This window comes from Microcaecilia unicolor, chromosome 2 (genome assembly GCF_901765095.1).
Source record: "Microcaecilia unicolor chromosome 2, aMicUni1.1, whole genome shotgun sequence".
Classification (NCBI taxonomy): Eukaryota; Metazoa; Chordata; class Amphibia; order Gymnophiona; family Siphonopidae; genus Microcaecilia; species Microcaecilia unicolor.
In genome coordinates, this window is record NC_044032.1 from 543702967 (window position 1) to 543715502 (window position 12536).

The following is a 12536-nucleotide window of genomic DNA, read 5'->3' on the forward strand; positions in this document are numbered from 1 at the left end:
AGTACCAATTATCAGCGCCGATTGGCTTGTTAATCAATTAAGTTGTGCACGCAATTTGGCCATATAGCCAAATTAGCATCCACAAGTTAAGGCGCCTTATATAGAATTTGGGGGTATGTAAGTTATATATGCTGCCATAGAATAGCAGTTAGGCACTGTGCTGGCATGTTCATGGGCCTCTCCTGATCACTTAAATCATTTTGAATATTGACACCATCATTACTAGAATATGCCATACTAATGTTTCTCATTAAAAGAATCAGAGAAATAAATGTTTCCATTTTCAGAAAGAATATTGCATTTATGAATCAGTTATTCTGTAACAGTGCCCTCTGGTGGAGCACCTTAAAAATACATTTTTTTTTTACTAAAATCAGTGTCATTTTCAAGTCTTGTACTTTGTAATAGGTGAAAAAATGCAATATTTCACTTATTCTCATGACACAACCTTGACTGGAAAAAAAACAACACAAAGAAAATGGAACTCATATGCCATGAGTTTTTTGTTGTTGTTTTTTTTCTTTCATTGCATAAAGGTTCTTCTACCCAGCAATCAAATGCATGGAACAGTGGATTCTATCTCCTTTGTTCTGTGTGTTCCATTTTAACATACTGAAGAGGCAATACACTCTTTTAGAGTGCAGACACATTTTTAGGTCCGTGAAAGGTGGCAAATTGTAAATGTTTTTCACTGCATCAGTGGAGCTGTGATTATGCTGATTGCCAAGCACTGGAGGCAAACGAGCCTCTTAGCATTTTTAATAGTCAATTGTCAAGAAGCCACGAACTGCTTCCAATGTATACTTTCTTTCTATAAATTTGGAAACCCCACTCCATCACATTGTTTTAAATATCTAAGCAAAATTCTCCTACTAATATCGACATCTGTTTTAAAAAAAATTTCAAATAGCAACAAAAAAGTGGTGTCAATCACTAAGGTCATTGTTAGCACTGGGCACTCATGGCTAGGCACCTCAAATCTCAGCCAGCTCCATTGCTGTCCAATGTCATGGATCTTACTACAAAACCGGCCCTGCAGCAGAGGAGATGGGTTGTAATTACATGTTTCTTCAGCAGCTGTGTCCAGGGATGAGAAAGGTCAAGAGGCAGGGAACTGTGCGGCCATGCTCAACCTAGTGGTTAGAGCACCAGTCTTGACATCCAGAGGTGGCTAATTCAAATCCCACTGCTGCTCCTTGTGATCTTGGGCAAGTCACTTAACCATCCATTGCCTTGGGTAGAAACTTAGATTGTGAGCCCTCCAGGGACAGAGAAATGCCAGGTGTAACTGAATGTAACACACCTTGAGCTACTACTGAAACGGTGTAAGCAAAATCCAAATAAATAAATACCACCGAGAAGTGGGGGGGGGGGGGGGGCAAAAGAAGGAATACATAAGAAGGGAAAAGCATCTGGAATAAGGGAGGTGTAAGAAAACCTATGGAGATGGTAGGGTAATAAGGGAAAATGTATCTGGAGGGAGGGGTGGAGAGATGGTGATAAAGATCTGAAGAACTAGGAAGGGATACAGAAGCAGTTTAGAGAAGACTGTAGAAAGGTTGAGTGCTGAAATAGGTCTGGGGAAGGAGGTCAAAGGGATAACTGAAAACCGGGTAGGGGATAAGAGAAAGAGGAAAGAGTCTGAATACCAGGAGGCTAAGTGAAAGGGAGGGGGCTAGTAAAGGAATAAGTGTCAAATAAAGGACTTAGGAGGGGGTGAGTACAGAATATAGAAATGGGGGGGACTAGAAATTCAGTGGAAAAAAACAGAAAGGGAATAAGAAGCTGGGGAAGGAGAAAGAGTCAGGGGGCAATAGGAGGACCGGGAAAAGGGTAAAAAAAATAAGTAATGAAAAGCTGGAAGTAAGTGGCAGGTGAAAAGAGTGAGGCTAATTGGAGTATGAGAGAAAGGGAGGAAGGAGTAAAATCTTAGCTGTGAGTGGATATGCAAAGAAAAGTGGAAAATGATGACAGGAAATGTCAGAGACAAATTTAGGGTAGGAAGGGAATAAGGAGAGAGAAGAAACAGAAAGGAGAACTTGGAAAAGAACTCAGAAGCAGAGAATGGAACCAACCCAATTAAAGAAATAACATGTCCAGACAACAAAGGTAAAAAAGAAACCATTGTGTTTTAAATTTCTAGGAATTGGAATAGTATTTATTTATTTATTTGGATTTAGCTCACACCTTTTTCAGCAATTGCTCACAGGGAGATACATTCAGATACACTAGGCATTTTCATGTCCCCAGAGGACTTACAATTAAGGGGTCCTTTGACTACGGTGTGCTAATGGATTTAATAAGCTAATGAATTAGTGTACATGAAGTGCCATGCAACCCATAGGTATACAATAGGCTGTGCATCATTTAGCATGTGCTAATCGTTAGCGACCGCTAAATCTGTTAGCGCACCATAGTAAAAAGACCCCTAAATTTGTACCTGACTTAATTGGAGGATTAAGCAATTCGCCCAAGATCACAAGTAGCAGAAGCAGGATTTGAACTGTGCTTCTCTGGTTGACAGCCCAGTGCTTTAACTACTAGGCTACTCCTCCATGAAAGCTTTGCTTCTCTTCTCTTCTTTTTTTCACATTTTATAAAGTATAGGAGTTTTTCTCTGTGTTTTTTTTTTTTTTTCGGAAGGTGGTGGAAGCCTGTGATGGTAATATTTACAGTGCAGCATAAAAGTCAGGCTCCCTGTTACACTGAGGCTATTTTTTAAAATTTAATATATTTTATCCTTCAGATCTGAATCCCCAGTGTGACACTATATTGGAGTGATGTGTTTGATAGTTTCTTTGTTATAAAGTACAGGAGGAAATATTTTCTCTTTTTCCAACATAGTTTTATTTCTTGGGTTTCCATTTCAGTTTCATCCTTGTGCTCTGTGGTCTGTGCTCTGTGGTCCCCTTACTCTGTAGTAGATGAGAGTATGTTGATCTTCTGCTTGTATGATAGAGCTGAATATTCTGCTAGTATATAGTTCCTGTGCAAGGATCTGTAGTAGTCTGGCTTGTTTCCCTCAAGGGCATTGTCTCCAAATCAGTTAGTTTTGTACATACCATGCCAGTAATGAACTTCACTCCTAAGCCAGGGTATGTGAGTATATCAGTCTCTCAAAATGTACGTTTATGTTTATTAAAATGTTCTTAAATTATTTTTTTAACAATTAAATCAAGATGATGTACAGTCTAATTACATTTACTGTTAATGTTTACTGTAGTACTTGCATCATGCCAAAGAGCACTTCCTTCTGAAGTTCATAGAATGTAACATGTATAGTCCACCCCAGTAGAAGGTGTGTTGTCTTTTATTATTATTTGTTACATTTGTACCCTGCACTTTCCCACTCATGGCAGGCTCAATGCAGCTTACATGGGGCAATGGAGGGTTAAGTGACTTGCCCAGAGTCATAAGGAGCTGCCTGTGCCTGAAATGGGAATTGAACTCAGTTCCTCAGTTCCCCAGGACCAAAGTCCACCACCCTAACCACTAGGCCACTCCTCCACTTGTTGTGTTCTAGGGATGTTATAATATTTACACTATTGCAACAGTTCCCTAACTGTGCACCGCAGCACCCTGGTGAGTCGCAGCAAACTCTCAGGTATGCTGCGGCAAATCAGGATCTCCATCTCACCACCACATGAACCACTACTGCTCCCCCAATATTACATCTGCCTCCTCTCTGTCCCCTCTCCCCCCAAACACACCCATCCCTGCCGCTGGTGCTGCTTCTCTAGGTGAGCAGTAGTGGCAAAACAAACTCTTCATACAGATGGCTGATGATTCTGCCCCTTCAAACATCACTTCCTGTTCCAGAGCACAGCTGGCAGCCGCATGTATGGAGGGTCTGGTCCCATGTGGCTGCAGCTTGTTTTGCCACTGCTGCTGCTCATCTAAAGCTTGGACCTTGGGCAGTGGACCTCTTCAGCTAGTGGGGCTTGGGCATCCCCGCCAGCAAAGGTAGGACTCCAAATTACTTGAGCATGCTGTTCACCGCCGCTGCCTTGATTTTCTCTCCTCACATGCTATTCTTGACCCATTACAATCTGGTTTTCGCCCTCTCCACTCAACTGAAACTGCGCTTACTAAAGTCTCCAATGACCTATTACTGGCTAAATCCAGAGGTCAATATTCCATCCTCATTCTTCTTGATCTTTCCGCTGCTTTTGACACTGTCGATCACAGCATACTTCTCGATACCCTGTCCTCACTTGGATTCCAGGGCTCTGTCCTTTCCTGGTTCTCTTCCTACCTCTCCCTCCGCACCTTTAGTGTTCACTCTGGTGGATCCTCTTCTACTTCTATCCCTCTGCCTGTCGGTGTACCTCAGGGTTCTGTTCTTGGTCCCCTCCTCTTTTCTATCTACACTTCTTCCCTTGGTTCATTAATCTCATCCCATGGCTTTTCCTACCACCTCTATGCTGATGACTCCCAAATCTACCTTTCTACCCCTGATATCTCACCTTGCATCCAAACCAAAGTTTCAGCGTGCTTGTCTGACATTGCTGCCTGGATGTCTCAACGCCACCTGAAATTAAATATGACCAAAACCGAGCTTCTCATTTTCCCCCCCAAACCCACCTCCCCGCTCCCCCCGTTTTCTATTTCTGTTGATGGCTCTCTCATTCTCCCTGTCTCCTCAGCTCGAAACCTTGGGGTCATCTTTGACTCTTCTCTCTCCTTCTCTGCTCATATCCAGCAGACCGCCAAGACCTGTCGTTTCTTTCTTTACAACATCCGTAAAATCCGCCCCTTTCTTTCCGAGCACTCTACCAAAACCCTCATCCACACCCTTGTCACCTCTCGTTTAGACTACTGCAATCTGCTTCTTGCTGGCCTCCCACTTAGTCACCTCTCCCCTCTCCAGTCGGTTCAAAACTCTGCTGCCCGTCTCATCTTCCGCCAGGGTCGCTTTACTCATACTACCCCTCTCCTCAAGACCCTTCACTGGCTCCCTATCCGTTTTCGCATCCTGTTCAAACTTCTTCTACTAACCTATAAATGTATTCACTCTGCTGCTCCCCAGTATCTCTCCACACTCGTCCTTCCCTACACCCCTTCCCGTGCACTCCGCTCCATGGATAAATCCTTCTTATCTGTTCCCTTCTCCACTACTGCCAACTCCAGACTTCGCGCCTTCTATCTCGCTGCACCCTACGCCTGGAATAAACTTCCTGAGCCCCTACGTCTTGCCCCATCCTTGGCCACCTTTAAATCTAGACTGAAAACCCACCTCTTTAACATTGCTTTTGACTCGTAACCACTTGTAACCACTCGCCTCCACCTACCCTCCTCTCTTCCTTCCCGTTCACATTAATTGATTTGATTTGCTTACTTTATTTATTTTTTGTCTATTAGATTGTAAGCTCTTTGAGCAGGGACTGTCTTTCTTCTATGTTTGTACAGCGCTGCGTATGCCTTGTAGCGCTATAGAAATGCTAAATAGTAGTAGTAGTAGTAGTGCTGTTGGGGGTGGTGTGGGCGGAGACTTGAGAAGAAATGCATAGCCTAGGGGTGCCGTGACCCAAGAAAGTTTGGGAATCACTGCACTATTGCCTTTTCACAGATACAATTATTGCAATTTCAGTCCTGGGAGTTAATCTGCCACTTCTTATCTCCCTTCCTGTCTTCTTCACGTCCTCTCTTACATCCATCTCTGATTTTGATTGTTTCCTTTCAACTTTCTTCCATTTATTGTTCTGCCTTTCTATCTGCTCAGATTTCATTCATTCTTAATGTCCAGTCTTCAATCTTCCTCTTTTATTGCATCTACCTACAGCTTTCAATCTCCTTCACCCCAGCCCTCCCATTTTTCATCCTATGATTCTCCAGAGTTTTATTTTTTTGCTAACACCCCCTCTCTCCTCCCTCTTTCCATCATCTCCTCTCTTTCCTCCCCTCTATCCAGCACCTCCTATCCTTATCTCTCTTCCCCTTTGCCCATCATTTCCTCTCTCCCTTCCATCCAACAGTTCTCATCTTCCTACTCCCCCATCCAGCATTGCCCTGTTTCTTTCTCCCTTTATCAACATCTCTGCTTTCTCTTGATTTCCTCTATGTCCAACATCCCCCTCTCTATCCATATTTCTCTCCAATGTCCAGCATCGCCCATTTGTCTTCAGACTCCTCCCTCATGTCCAGCATCTCCATAAGAATATAAGAGTTGCAGATAACACTAAGGATCCATCTAGTCCAGTATTCTGTTTCCAACAGTGGGCAGTTCAGGTTACAAGTTACCTGGAAGAGTCCCCAAAACCAGCAAGATTCCATCTTACTTAATCCCAACGATAAGCAGCAGCTTTCACCAGGTCTACCTTTAATAACAGATTACATACTTTTCATCCAGGAATTTGTCCAAACCATTTTAAAACCAACTACATTAACTGCTTTTAACTACTTACTCCAGCAATGAGTTCCAGAACTTAACCATTCATTGAGTGAAAAAATATTTTTTCCTATTTGTTTTAAATGTGCTACTATGTAACTTCATGGAGTGTTTCGGTGATGGGGACTGCTTCAGGTTCGTACATTCCAAAAATCATGGTGTCTAATCATGTGCAAACCGTGTTGAAACCAGATGGTAAAACTACAGCAAGTTGCCAAAGTATCTCTGAGTATAATGAAAATGTTACAATGTGTCATAGACACACTCCCACCAAATTTGTCATTTTTACTCAATTGTACTTTTACCATCTGGTTTCAGCGCAGTTTCAGCATGATTAGACACCATGTTTCTTGGAGTGTATGAACTTAGACTCCTGAATCTGATGCAGGCCCTGTCATCGAAACACTGCTGTGTTGAGTCATAAAAAGTTGTACATTAAACACTTTTTGTCACCTCCACTGTGTTGGTTTCGTTGTTTGCCTGTGGAGAGTGTTTCTTCTGTGTTCTGCTTGCTTACTTCATGGCGTGTCCCATAGTCTTTGTACATTTTCAAAGAGTAAACAACTTCATTCAAAATTTTATAGTCCTCTATCATACCTCCTCTCAACCATCTCTTCTCCAAGCTGAAGAACCCTAACCTCTTTAGCCTTTCCTTTTTAGCCTTAATCATTTTGGTCACCCTTCTCTGTACCTTTTCCAGATCCAATACGACGGTCATTTTAGAAGCTCTATTCAAGCTTTAATCGTCCCAATCCCAGCACATTAAAGTATTAGGAGCCAAAAGGTATAAGCTGTTTTTTCACAAAAGGGCAGGACAAAACATTTAAGGATTTAGATCATCTTTAAATCATTAATAAGTGCCACTGCAGCATTCCCTGTGACTGTTCCCATTGGTGCTGATTGCAAGAGAGCTGAGAGTCTGTGAGCCTGATTACCATTTCTGTTCACCCAGGTCTGTCATCTGAAACCCCTCTGTCTCCACACCTGCTACCTCCCCTACCTACCAAATAGCTCTTTCCCCTCACCTATCTGCTTCCCCCTCTGAGGTGTAGCTTTTCCTTCTGTGATCCTGTCTGGTTCTCAGCACATTCATCATTCTTTCCACAGCCCCTCCAACCATCCGAGGCACTGGAACAGTTCTCCATCACCATGGCAGATCCCAACCCATGCCTTATGTGTGGTATAGCCACTGAGCATTTATTATACCACAACAAAAAGATGTTTGCAGTGTTTCAGCACCCCCCCCCCCCCCCCCCCCCCGACACATCACCTCCTCTGAGGTGAGATTTCCCTTGCAGGACAAGAACTGCTGCTTTGGAGCCAGTACAAACCTTCCCATGCAGCTTCTGCCAGGGATTGTAAAATTGCAAGCATTACATTTAAATATGCCTTACAAAAACATCTAGGAGGAAGGGCTGTAAATGTTGCTATTTGGCTTGTCCAAGTTTCTGAAATTGTTGGCAGCTCTAAGTGTTACAAAATGACTATGCCTGTCATTTTACAAAGCCAGCTGCTTAGATTGTATTTGCTAATGGTGTATGTACCTTGTACTGTTTCTGTGAAGTGCTAATTCAATAAAGGTTTAAACAAAAGAAAAGGAGTGTGGTAGCCGTGTTAGTCCACTCTTAAGGTTATCAATAGAAATCAAACAAAATAAAACATGGAAAAGAAAATAAGATGATACCTTTTTTATTGGACATAACTTAATACATTACTTGATTAGCTTTCGAAGGTTGCCCTTCTTCCTCAGATCGGAAATAAGCAAATGTGCTAGCTGACAGTGTATATAAGTGAAAACATTCAAGCATTACTATGACAGTCTGACAGGGTGGGAGGAGGGGGGTGGGTAGGAAGTATACATGGGGACATCAAAGCATATCATTGATATTCTAACAGCCCATTATAAACCATAAAGCTGTATGTCTCTGTTGATCACCCTCCCCTCACCTATCCACACCCACCCTGTTAGAATATCAATGATATGCTTTGATGTCCCCATGCATACTTCCTACCCACCCCCCTCCTCCCACCCTGTCAGACTGTCATAGTAATGCTTGAATGTTTTCACTTATATACACTGTCAGCTAGCACATTTGCTTATTTCCGATCTGAGGAAGAAGGGCAACCTTCGAAAGCTAATCAAGAAATGTATTAAGTTATGTCCAATAAAAAAGGTATCATCTTATTTTCTTTTCCATGTTTTATTTTGTTTGATTTCTATTGATAAACAAAAGAAAAGAAAGCCGGCTCACAATGTTTTGAACCCCAGGGCAGCGCTAAACATTTTGCACCTCAGTGTAGAATGGAGGAGTGGTTGAGTGGTTAGAACACCAAGCTTGACATCAAGAGTACCTGGTTCAAATGCCCTTCAGAGAAATTCAACACAATTAGAAGTCTGCTTTTTTTTTTTTTACCTTTATTTAATCAGCACTGCACAGAAATGGAACAAGAAACATATATACGCTCAGAGCAGTACTAAGTGTTTTGCAGACTCTATACGTTTTACACCACTGGTACAAGTGGCGCTAGACATTTTCCCCTGCAGACACTGAATGGACACCAAAGACGCCACAGAGACCTCGTGGACACCATGTGCTTATCCTATGGGGGCAAGACATAATGGACAAACATGAAGTAGGCTGTTTTCAGCTTCATGGGCACCCTTGGGTACCCTTTTCGGATGTTTTACATTACCATATTTTGAGACATTGCTTTTGCTGCACAAAGAGGCTCATTTTCAAAGCATTTAGACTTACAAAGTTCCTTAACTTACTATGGGGCTCATTTTTGAAAGAGAAAAACATCCAAAAAGTGTCATAAAGCAGCATTTGGACGAATTTCTTCTCAAAACGTCCAAATCAGTATTTTCAAAACCTATTTTGCAGACGTTTATCTATGCAATTCATCTGTAATGCATCCAAACCACAATAGGGTGTGTCAGGGGCATTTTGAAGGCGGGTTTAGGGCATGGCTAACACTTGGGCGTTTACAGCCATAATGGATCAAAACCAAAACGTCTAGGGCAAAAACTTCAACATTTTGGTCTAGACCTGTTTTTCTAATGAATAAGACACAAAAAGGTGTCCTAAATGACCAGATAACCACTGGAGAAATTCAGGGATGACCCCCTTACTCCCCCAGTGGTCACTGACCCTCCTCCCACTCCCCCCAAAAATGTGAATAAAAATAGTACACACCAGCCTCTATGACAGCCTCTGATGTTATAATAAAGTCCATTACAGCAGCATGCAGATCCCTAGAGTAGTCTAGTGGTGGGTGCAGTGCACTGTAGATACGTGGACCCAGGCCCATACCTGGTGGAAACTGTGAGCCCTCCAAAACTCACTAAAAACTCACTGTACCCACATATAGGTGCCCCCTTCACCCATAAGTACTACTATAGTGGTGTACAGTTGGGGGTAGTGGGTTTTGGAGGGCTCAGCAGACAAGACAAGGGAGCAACAGTGAGATGTGTACCTGGGATCATTTATATGAAGTCCATAGCAGTGTCCCCTAGGGTGCCCCATTGCTCTCCTGGGATGTCTGGGGGACCAGTCTGCTAAAAATGCTGGCCCCTCCTATATCCCAATGGCTTGAATCTGTGCATTTTTAATGTGCATTTTCTTTTCCTGAAAATGGCCTAGAAAGATAAACGCACAAAGCACAAAACCTTGTTTGAAACGGAATTTAAAAAAAAAAGAAAGATGTTTTTCTTTTTCTTGAAAATGGTTACATTTGCTATTTGAATTTGGGACATTTAGTACAAAACATCCAACGTCCGACTTAGACTGATGTCATATCGAAAATGCCCCTTCACATATCTTTGTAAGTCTAAGTGCTTTGAAAATATGCCTCCGTGTAACTTTATAAGTTTAAGTGCCTGTACACATTTTTGAAGGCTTACAGGATGCCTTGGCCAGGGGGGCGCAGATATGATGTTTTTACAATAGGCTTCTATGTTTAGTCCTGCATTTGTAAAATATGGCACAGGCTCAAGACATTTTGCCTAAAATGTCTCTATGCTGACATCCATGACTTTTCTAAAATAGTGCTGCATATTTGAGATGCGTCAACCAGAACTGCACACAATACTCAAGGTGAGGTCTCATCATGGAGCGATACAGAAGCATTATGGTATCCTTTGATTTATTCTCTATTGTGTTCCTAATAATTTCTAACACTCTGCTTTTTTTTGGCTGCTTCCAGACACTGAATAGCAGATTTTAATATATTGTCCATGATGACACCTAAATCATTTTTCTTGGTGATGACTCCTTAATGTAGAACCTGGAATTCTGTAGCTATAATTTGGGCTATCCTGCTCAATATATTTATCCACATTAAATTTCATCTGCCAGTTGGATGCTCAGTCTTCCAGCCTCCCAAAGTCCTCCTGCAATTTCACACAGTCCACATGCAATTTCACTACTTCACCAGTGTTTGCGTCATCTGCAAAATTTGATCACCTCACTCCTCGTGGCACACCACTATTCACCTTCCTCCACTTAACCCTACTCTCTGTTTTTTTTTTTTTCATTTAAATCATATTTATTTGCATTTGAAATATATTACAACACAGAAGCTCTTTGAAAACAAATAACATAATCAAATAACAAGAAGTAATATCTAAAGAAACTACAAAAATTATTAATGAAGATACATTGAAACTAGATCATATAGAAGAGAATAAAAATTTAAGATTACCAGATAAAGCAGGAATAAAAAAAGGAAATATCAAAATAAAAGTAAAGAGCAGCCAGGCTCATTTAAATTATTAAAGCCCAGATTTAAATCTGAAAAGAACATTATAGTGTAATGGAGGAAGAGCCTCTGCTGTATACTGCAGAGACACTTTCAAGAATTTGTAAAAGAGATCTTTAGGAGAAACAGTCAATGTTTGTGAAAAGTCTAGGGTCTTCAAATTAAGAAATCTTATATAATTTTAAAAATTCTCAACTTTACAATGTAAAATCTTATCTTGCAATAAGACAGTTTGAAATTGTTTAGTCTGAGAAATTTGTGATTTTAAATCCTCAACTTTTTTTTATCACAATCATCTAATTTCTTCTCCATCTGTTGTAATTGATTTGTATTACCTTGGATGGTTGGAGTTAACGCAGAAAACACTTTATAAAGGGGCCCTTTTACCAAACAGTGGTAAATGGTGACTCATGGTGGGATTGCCACGCACCGAGGTCACCTTTTAATGCCGCCAGTATAAAGGCCTTTTTAAAAAAGGGACAGTAAGTGGCCGTGCAGTAATTAAAAAATTCATTAAAAATCCACAAAATATTTTGCTAAAGAATGCCAGTGAACAAAGTCCAAATTTATATTTAAAGACTTTAAACAACTGAAACCTCAATTGCCACAGGGGTACCACAATGTGACCTCCCGTCAAACTGGCTTCTATCATTGGTTTCTATAGTAAACCCGTTAGACATCACATGAACAATACTGGTGCCAGTAGGGTTCCCACGCCTGTTGGTCAGCATTTTACAGGACCAGGACACTGTACCAGTGACTTCACAGTGAGAATCCTGAAAGGTAACTTTAAAACCATACAAGAATGTAAGACCTTTGAAGTCAGAATGATTGAATATTTTAACACCCAACAGAAAGGACTTAACAAGGATCTGGGGTTCCTAGCCCATTATAAACCATAAAGCTGTATGTCTCTGTAGATCACCCCACCCCTCACCTATCCACACCCATCCTGTTAGAATATCAATGATATGCTTTGATGTCCCCATGCATACCTCCTACCCACCCCCATCCTCCCACCCTGTCAGACTGTCATAGTAATGCTTGAATGTTTTCACTTATATACACTGTCAGCTAGCACATTTGCTTATTTCCGATCTGACGAAGAAGGGCAACCTTCGAAAGCTAATCAAGAAATGTATTAAGTTATGTCCAATAAAAAAGGTATCATCTTATTTTCTTTTCCATGTTTTATTTTGTTTGATTTCTATTGATAACCTTAAGAGTGGACTAACACGGCTACCACACTCCTCTATAGTAAACCCGAAAAGCGAAGATACTTACCTGTAGCAGGTATTCTCCGAGGACAGCAGGCTGATTGTTCTCACATGTGGGTCGACGTCCACGTCGGCCCAGGAATCGGCATTTTGCAAGCAAAATATAAAAA